The following is a 9296-nucleotide window of genomic DNA, read 5'->3' as shown; positions in this document are numbered from 1 at the left end:
CTAAACCTAGGGGAAAATATGATATCTGTTTGTTACTACCCTAAATAAACAAGTTTATGTTTTAAATGTCTCTATCCATTAAGATTCAGATATTTATTAAATTTGAAATTATTCTGGTTGTTTTAGTAAGATCCTATTTTGCACCCTCAAGGCTGTAACTCCAGCCAATTCCACTTTCATGGAGCAAACTTTCAAAAATGCATTCAAGAACATCATCATGACTTGCATTATTTATATCTCTGAAAAGCATTTGCAAAGCCCCATTCTCTAATGTCCCAATTAGCACATATGCACTTTTACTAACTTCTTTAGAGTACATTTTGATAATGAATCAAGGAAACTCTTCCAAAACTGTGAAAGTTATTTAAATTTGTTATTTTCCCCTAAATCTATATGGCTTTGAAGAAGCTAATTAAATCAATTAAATATTAAAGTTTCAAGGACTAAAACATAACAAAAGTATTCTTTTAGAGTTTTTAATAAAATTGTGTGCTTTTTACAAATCTCAGGGGAAGTAATAATTAACACCTCCCACAGGAAGGACTCACTAAAATGTTTCTGCAAAGAATTATAATTTATTTTGGAAAAAATATGACTTTTTTACCATCCAATTATTAGTGTACATTTTTATGCATTACATCTTTCTCTCTTTTCATAATGCCCATTTTAGCAATGTATTTTGAGCTGGGCGTAATTGTGCACACCTTTAATCCCAACACTCGAGAGGCAGAGGCAAGCAGATTTCTGAGTTCGAGGCCATCCTGGTCTACAAAGTGAGTTCCAGGACAGCCAGGGCTATTTACAGAGAAACCCTGTCTTGAAAAACCAAAAAAAAAAAAAAAAATGCATCTGATTTTTTCCTGATTCCATAATACTTGGTGCTTCACTCCATATCCAGTATATTGGGTAGATTTTTATATTATTTTTATCACTTTTGAGTAATCACACCTGGTTACCATATTCATATTTTACTCTATCCTTCTTACCATGCAAATATTTCCAATCTGTCTTCTTAATTCAATCTCCCATCCTTATCCAGTGTATGTATGACCTCATTAATTATCATTGAATGTATATATATATATATATATATATATATATATATATATATATATACACACACACACATACATACATCTGCACACATGTACACTTACATATATAAGAGTAAATATAGTCTTCTGAGTCTTTTTAAAATTGGTCATATATCTGTTAGTTTAGGGCTGACCATTTTGGGTTATATGACTTGTCAGAAGATTGCTTTATGTAGCAGATTTATTTTCCCTGTCTCAAAAGCCATGAACTTCATGCAACACTTTACTTAGGGGTACCTAGGGATGGAGCTTTGTAAGATTTCTGTGATGAGATAGGCAATATCAACCTGTGTTTTCATTTTTTTATGCCATGTTTAGGATAGATAATATTTCATGGGTCCATCTGCTCTGTCATTGGGATTTTATGAGTTTTGTAAAATGAAACTTAAGAAAATGTACAGAATGCTACGAAAAATTGCCTGGGGTCTTTTCAAGTTTTGTGAATATCATTTCATTAAGGTTAGGCATCAAAGAATTCCAAATTATATTCTTAGGCTTCAACTCAATTAATTCTAAAGCTATTTCATTATGAAAAAAATATAAGTAAGTTTCTGGAGAAGGTTGTATTAATGCTACTTAATATTGTGGGTTACATGCTCCAGTGGGCTTATAATGATATACTTCTCATAAATATGTATGTGCTATTTTCTATACCAGTTGTATTTTATCATGGGAAATCACTGTGTTTGTTGTCTTTTTACAGAGTAGCTTTTAAATTTATTTTTAACAAAGGAGTTCTATTCAAATAACTGTAATTCAATGTAAGTATAACATGATAAAGAATTGTATCTAGAACCATGCATGCTAGGCCTCAGGAAAGAGATTTTCAAGCCAGATCAAGTTTGAATCATCTAAATATTTTTGCCCTAAGAATACGATGTCCTCAGCAGTAGGGGTTCATCCTTGATCCTTGAGAGACACTAAGGGCTATACCAATACTACATATTGTTTTGTGACTCAATTGTACTACCCTGTTAAATAATTTGAAAGGAAGTTTCTCATGCCTGATAGTGGCATTTTTTGTTAATCTATGATTTTTGTCAGCCCAAGCAGTTTTATTTCTTTTAAAGATAAATATATGTATATTCCTTCTTCTGTATCAACTGTCCTCTCTGCTTCTCAGTTGGAGACCTCTTCGAGTTATTATATTCCCACTTCATATTTCTCTTGCCCACTATTCCCATCCCAATAACTCCCACACGGTGCGTTTATACTTTCTGCCTTTTTAATGGTTACTCTGTGTTGTATACTAACATCTGAAGGTTTGGAGCTAGGAACTGCAAATGACACAGAACACGCAGTTTGCTTTTCTGGGTCTGAGGTTCCTCACTCATTGTGTTCTTTTTTAAGTCCATCCATTTCCTTGGTAATTTCATTTTTTACAAGTGAATATAGAAGCTCATTGTGTACATGAATTAAATTTTCACTAGCTTTTGTGGATAGAGTGGTAATAAATAAATTATTTAAAAAGTAAAACGAAAAGAAAAGAGACTTTTAAAAAGTATTTTCTAGCCAGTCATGGTGGCGCACACCTTTAATCCCAGCACTTGGGAGGCAGAAGCAGGTGGATTTCTGAGTTTGAGGCCAGCCTGGTCTACAAAGTGAGTTCCAGGACAGCCAGGGCTATACAGAGCAACCCTGTCTCAAAAAACCGAAAAAAAAATATTTTCTCGTTGTTTTTACAAAAGGAAAAATATATACTAACTAAACAAGCTGGCAAGGTTGAGTTTTGATTTATTTATTTCCTCCTCAAGACTGCTTATTTGATAAATAAGGAATATTGAATAATTGAAAGGAACATAACCACATTGTTTTACTCCACAAAATGAGACACTGATTCATCTTATCTCCCCAACTTCAGTGAGAGGCAAAAAGTATATAAGCAAAAATAACAACATAAGAATTAATAAAATCAATAAATAATGCCTAAAACATCATGAATTGTGACACTGATTTTCTGGGAAATGTTTAACTCTTAAAAGATATGGTTTATTCATGGTTATTATGTTTACTGTTAGTCCTTTTTTATAGCTTTTCTTTAGTTCATTTTTGTGAAAAAAAGTTTACATAGGGAAATAATGAAAATGGGGGAAATGTGCAACAGTTTGTGCTAAATACATATATAAAATATGAATAATATCTCGGAAACATTGGTTTGATATGAAGTTCAAATTGAAAGTCTCACAGAAGTCAAAAAAAAAAAAAACTAGCAGGAGACATCAAGGATCTATTAAAAGGGAAAAGGGATACAATACATATAGGCAATATGAAGTTAGAAAAAGAGACAAAATGAACAGGAGAGGATAACGTAGTCAGGGATGACAAGGCATCACAGATGATGGAACAAGTAATACTAAAGACCACTGAACATGTCCTATGGAAACATGCTACTATAGAAATTTCCTAAAATACAAACATACACATGCTTAAGTATTGTTTAAATGGGAATGTGTCATAATGGTTGTATATACATTTTCCAGACACTATCAAATAAAAATCTTCGTATCACATATTGGTTAACTCTTTTCAAATTGTTGATTGGCAGGATGCCATAAAACACTCCCACAAAGACTACAAGCTACTAGAATCATAAGTGGATATTGTCTAGAATGTGATAATAAAACTCTGAAGATGAAGACACACATACATGATTCAAAACACCTGGCGAAATCAATCTGCTACCAATATCAGTGTCATTTTTGCTGTTTTGCTTTCATGTAGAGGAAGGTGTTGCACACTCTAGCATGGGCTAAAAATAAAGCTGCAGTCTTATCCAACAGGAATCCTATGAGCCAAAAATTGACCAGCTTTGCTAGATATGCCTACTGTGCAATAGTATGATGAATATTTTGAAAATAATGAGTCACCTTTGGATTCAATTGAAAATCCACTCTACAAGACAGAATTTATGTGCAGAACCATTAGATGGGTCAAAACTTTATGATTTACAATTTATAGACCCCAAAGAAAAGTATTATCATGTAAAATTTCCATAGTAACAAACTTCTCCTAAGTTCTTATCTTTATCCCTACAGGCTAGTGCAACTTTCAAACATTATCATAGAAGTTTCTTTTCCAATAAATAATGATTAGTACAAAGAACCACTTCCTGCTCAAGGCAGGAAGTGGACTCAATAGGTTTCAAATAATAATCAATATAAATTTGATAGGAGAAAATAATGGGTGGTAAGAGATGAACTAAAGTGGTAAGAATTAGAAATTTATAGGCAATAGTATAAAACTAAAAAATAATTTAAAAAGTACAAAAATAGTACAACTAAAGTGGTAAGAATTAGAAATTTATAAGCAATAATATAAAATTGAAAAATAATAGTCTAAGCTAAAAGTATGTAAGATATGCCTAAAATACATATTATTTTAGTTCACTCTCTGTGTTACATAGTGATATGTATATATCACCAAAGGTTATCTGCATTTTCCTTCTCTCAGGAACATAGTGATGAATTTTAGAAAAGATAGCTTGAGTGTGAATTTCAGTGTATGGTATACAATTCTATACAGTCCTTAAAAGTACAAAGAAGGGCATAGGCTTTGTGCATTTGGTAAACAGTCATAGGTACTTGGCTCTAGCTTTCCTCATTGTGAGGTTGACCTGGCCTACTTACTTTTCTGGCTCTCTAAAACACTGGAGACCATCTCTTATGTAAAATCTTTGTTTCTTTTTATTATTATTAAGGCACTTTCTTATTAGATATTTTCTTCATTTACACTTCAAATGCTATCCCCAAAGCCCCCTATACCCTCTCTCTGCCCTGCTCCCTGACCCACACACTCCCACTTCCTGGCCCTGGCATTCCCCTGTACTGGGACATATGATCTTCGCAAGACCAAAGGCCTGTCCTCCCATTGATGGTTGACTAGGCCTTCCTCTGCTACATATGCAGCTAGAGACACAGCTCTGGGGGGATACTGGTTAGTTCATATTGTTGTTCCTCCTAAAGGGTTGCAGACCCGTTTAGCTTCTTGGGTACTTTTTCTAGCTCCTTCATTAGGGGTCCTGTGATCCATCCAATAGATGACTGTGAACATCCACTTCTGTATTTGCCAGGCATTGGCATAGCCTCACAAGAGACAGCTATGTCAGGGTCCTGTCAGCAAAATCTTGCTGGCATATGCAATTGTGTCTGCATTTGGAGGTTGATTATAGTATGGATCCGCGGAAGGAGCAGTCTCTGCATAGCTGTTCCTTCTGTCTCAGCTCCAAACTTTGTCTCTGTAACTCCTACATGGGTAATTTGTTCCCCATTCTAAGGACGGACGAAGTATCGACACCTTAGTATTCCTTCTTCTTGACTTTCATAGTTTGTTTGTTTGCTGTTTGTTTGTTTGTTTTTTGGTTTTTTGAGACAGGGTTTCTCTGTTAGCCCTGGCTGTCCTGGAACTCACTTTGTAGACCAGGCTGGCCTTGAACTCAGAAATCTGCCTGCCTCTGCCTCCCGAGTGTTGGGATTAAAGGTGTGTGCCATCATGCCCGGCTAGAGTTTCATGTGTTTTGCAAATTGTATCTTAGATATTCCTAAAGTTAGGCCTGAGAAACTTTTGTTAGAAAGTTAGACATTTAATTACTTGCAATACACATATTTTTTTATTTCTACCCAGGAAATTAGAGGTAAAAGTTAAGCACATTTGAACTACCATGCATTAAAAAGCAGCCTTCTAACTACTGTCCTTCCAGATGCAGAACACTATATAAAACCTTTATTTCTAATTGAAACGTATGGAATTAATGAATGAAAATAGTATTTTTTAGGTCACTCTTTCTTTTGATAGAGTGTCTTTATATTCAATAGATATTACTTTCTAAATGCTCTTACACATGTATTTATTTGAGTACATTTTTATCTATCATTTCAGGGCTATTATAATAGGCTAAAAGCTGGAGACACTCTCTTAAACAATATGTAAACTGTTCCTACTCTACATTTAAGTATATGTATATATTTCTATTTGTGAAAATAAGTTTAGATATCTGGTATGGAATAACAATGCATAGAATATGAATTTTAGCATGAAGTAGGAGAATACACAATACCTTGTTCATGTTATGATAATAAATAAACAAATAAAAATTAATGTCTGTCTAAATTAAAGTATCAACATTTTTTAGGTTAAAGGAATTGGTATGGGATTAGTTAGATAAGTCAAATGTTTGTTCATAATAAAACAGTTTAAATATGTGTAACATGTCATGCCTAACTTTATTCTTATTTCTTCAAATCAGTTCTAATGTTTATTATGAATGGAGATGTCTTTGGGAAATATGATGCTTTAAACATGCTAGTTTCGTTTACTCCAGAGGTTGTCTCCACACTCCATTTTTTTCCTTCTGTCACACATACACAACTAGCCAATGGAAGAAAATCATGGAAAAGACTAGTTGATGTCTCAAAGTGTTGATCCAGAAACTATCCCATTATGAGATGTGGTCTTATGGTTAACATTATTTGAACAAAAAAAAGTACCATGGTTTGTTTGCACGGGTGTGTTTGAATAGAAGGTCTGCATTAAAGCAAAGAGAGTGAGAGAGAGAGAGAGAGAGAGAGAGAGAGAGAGAGAGAAGTATAAGTGGACAATGTAGCATTCAGAGATATGATATGAAGACATAGTTTACCTGATAGAGTAAGAAAGCTTACATTTTATTCAAAATAAATCAATGAATATTGTACATGTATCATTTTTAGAGGAAGCATGGTGAAGAGAGAAGCAACATAAAATTAAAAATCGCATAAAACTTCTGTGACCTTGAGAGAGAAATATGGAAGAGTTAAAGGGAGAGTTAGTTCCCAGAGATATTTATGGAAATAAGCCATCAAGAATGCTTAACATATACTGAGTCTTCTACGACTTAAAACGACTTTGATTATTTGGACTTGAACAGGAACAACAGCAGAACACTGAAGCATTAGTAGATGAAGCATACGGTCATGTCAGAGTTTAGTTTTCAAATGCCAATTGCAATATTAATATTGATTATAATCAAGTGAGAATGCAACCTGGAATGAATAACTTAAAAGGCTCCATGGAATGTCTATGCTACAAGGTAATAGGAAATCAGATTTGAAAGAAGGTTGGTGATGATTAGGTGACTTACAAGTTCTAGAGATACAGTTAAGGTCCATACATCCAACTGAACACAGAGAAGACAGGAGTCAATTACAGTGAGTAGATTCAACAAAAAGCACAAAATTTAGCATAGCTAATGATTATGAATATATTAACAAACATTTGGATTCATTGGTATACATTATTGAATATTTGGATTTTTAATTTGGTAAAAATCTATTCAAACACTGAATCAAATAAAATTTAGGGAGTAGAAACCAATGACTTATTCAAGAACTTCAAAACTGAGATGAAGTAAAATTGAAAGCACAGATCATGTGACTTCTTGTGGATCACGTATATTTTTTTCTGGAAGACAAGGTAATCCTTTGTTCCATACTTTCTCCATAACAACGGCCATAATGTGGGGTGTTGCTCATGGGGAAGTAAAGGTGGTGGGAGAGATGACCCACGTCCTGCCAGAGTTCTGGGGCTATAGATGGGCAGACATGGGGGACTGCCCTGCGCTCTCCATGCCACACTAGTGGGTGTATGGCTGTGGGAAGCCACAGAACCCCAGTCAGCAGGGGAAGAGAGGGAGCAGGCAGGGGTCTCTGGGCATCATGGAGGCCAGAGCAACAGGTTCTGAGTCTCGGACATCTCAGAGGTTGTAGGTCGAGGAAGAGCTGAGAACAAAGTGAGGGCCCCAGGGACAGCTCAGTCAGCCAAAGCGAGAAGGGGACAAGGGGAGAAAGGGTGCTGGGCAGTTCCGATGTGGGAGAGAGTCTTTGGTCCTGCCAGGTGGCTGGAAATGATGAGAGGCCTTTCTTCAGGAGATTAGAGGAGTCTCTTTAGGGAAAGGCCTATTCCATTGTTCTAGCATAGAGGGTCTTGATGAGAAGAGACGATCCATGATTCAGAACTTTATTGTAGAAAGTTAGAGAGAGGTATTGCGGGATCCTCCGGTAGTACTATGTCCAATTTTCTGAGGAACCACCAGACTGATTTCCAGAGTGGTTGTACAAGCTTGCAATCCCACCAACAATGGAGGAGTGTTCCCCTTTCTCCACATCCTCACCAGCATCTGCTGTCACCTGAGTTTTTGATCTTAGCCATTCTGACTGGAGTGAAGTGGAATCTCAGGGTTATTTTGATTTGCATTTCCCTGATGATTAAGGATGTTGAACATTTTTTCAGGTGCTTCTCAGCCATTCGGTATTCCTCAGGTGAGAATTCTTTTTTCAGCTCTGAGCCCCATTTTTAATGGGGTTATTTGATTTTCTGGAGTCCACCTTCTTGAGTTCTTTATATATATATTGGATATTAGTCCCCTATCCGATTTGGGATGAGGTAACCCAATCACAAAGGAACTCGCACAATATGTACTCACTGATAAGTGGATATTAGCCCAGAAACTTAGGATACCCAAGATATAAGATACAACTTGCTAAACGCATGAAATTCAAGAAGAAGGAAGACCAAAGTGTGGGCACATTACCCCTTCCTAGAAATGGGAACAAAACACCCATGGAAGGAGTTACAGAGACAAAATTTGGAGCTGTGACAAAAAGATGGACCATCTAGTGATTGCCATATGCAGGGATCCATCCCATAATCAGCTTCCAAACACTGACACCATTACACACTCTAGCAAAATTTTGCTGAAAGGACCCAGATATAGCTCTCTCTTGTTAGACTATGCCGGGGCCTAGCAAATGCAGAAGTGGATGATCACAGTCAGCTATTGGATGGGTCACAAGGCCCCCAATGCAGGAGCTAGAGATATTACCCAAGGAGCTAAAGGGAACTGCAACCCTATAGGTGGAACAACAATATGAACTAACCAGTACCCTGGAGCTCTTGTCTCTAGCTGCATATGCATCAAAAGATGGCCTACTAGGCCATCACTGCAAAGAGAGGCCCATTGGACTTGCCAACTTTAGATGCCCCAGTACAGGGGAATGCCAGGGCCAAAAAGGGGGAGCGTGTGGGTAGGGGATTGGGGGGGTGGGTATGGGGGACCTTTGGGATAGCATTGAAAATGTAAACGAGGAAAATACCTAATTAAAAAAAAATTAAAAAAAAAAAAGAAAGTTAGAGAGAGAGAATGTAGAGGAGAGGCTAGCCATGGCCATGTGG

The sequence above is a fragment of the Mus musculus genome, chromosome 5 (genome assembly GCF_000001635.26).
Source record: "Mus musculus strain C57BL/6J chromosome 5, GRCm38.p6 C57BL/6J".
Lineage (NCBI taxonomy): Eukaryota > Metazoa > Chordata > Mammalia > Rodentia > Muridae > Mus > Mus musculus.
The sequence above is the reverse complement of the archived record's forward strand: the minus strand, read 5'-3'. Positions refer to the sequence as shown.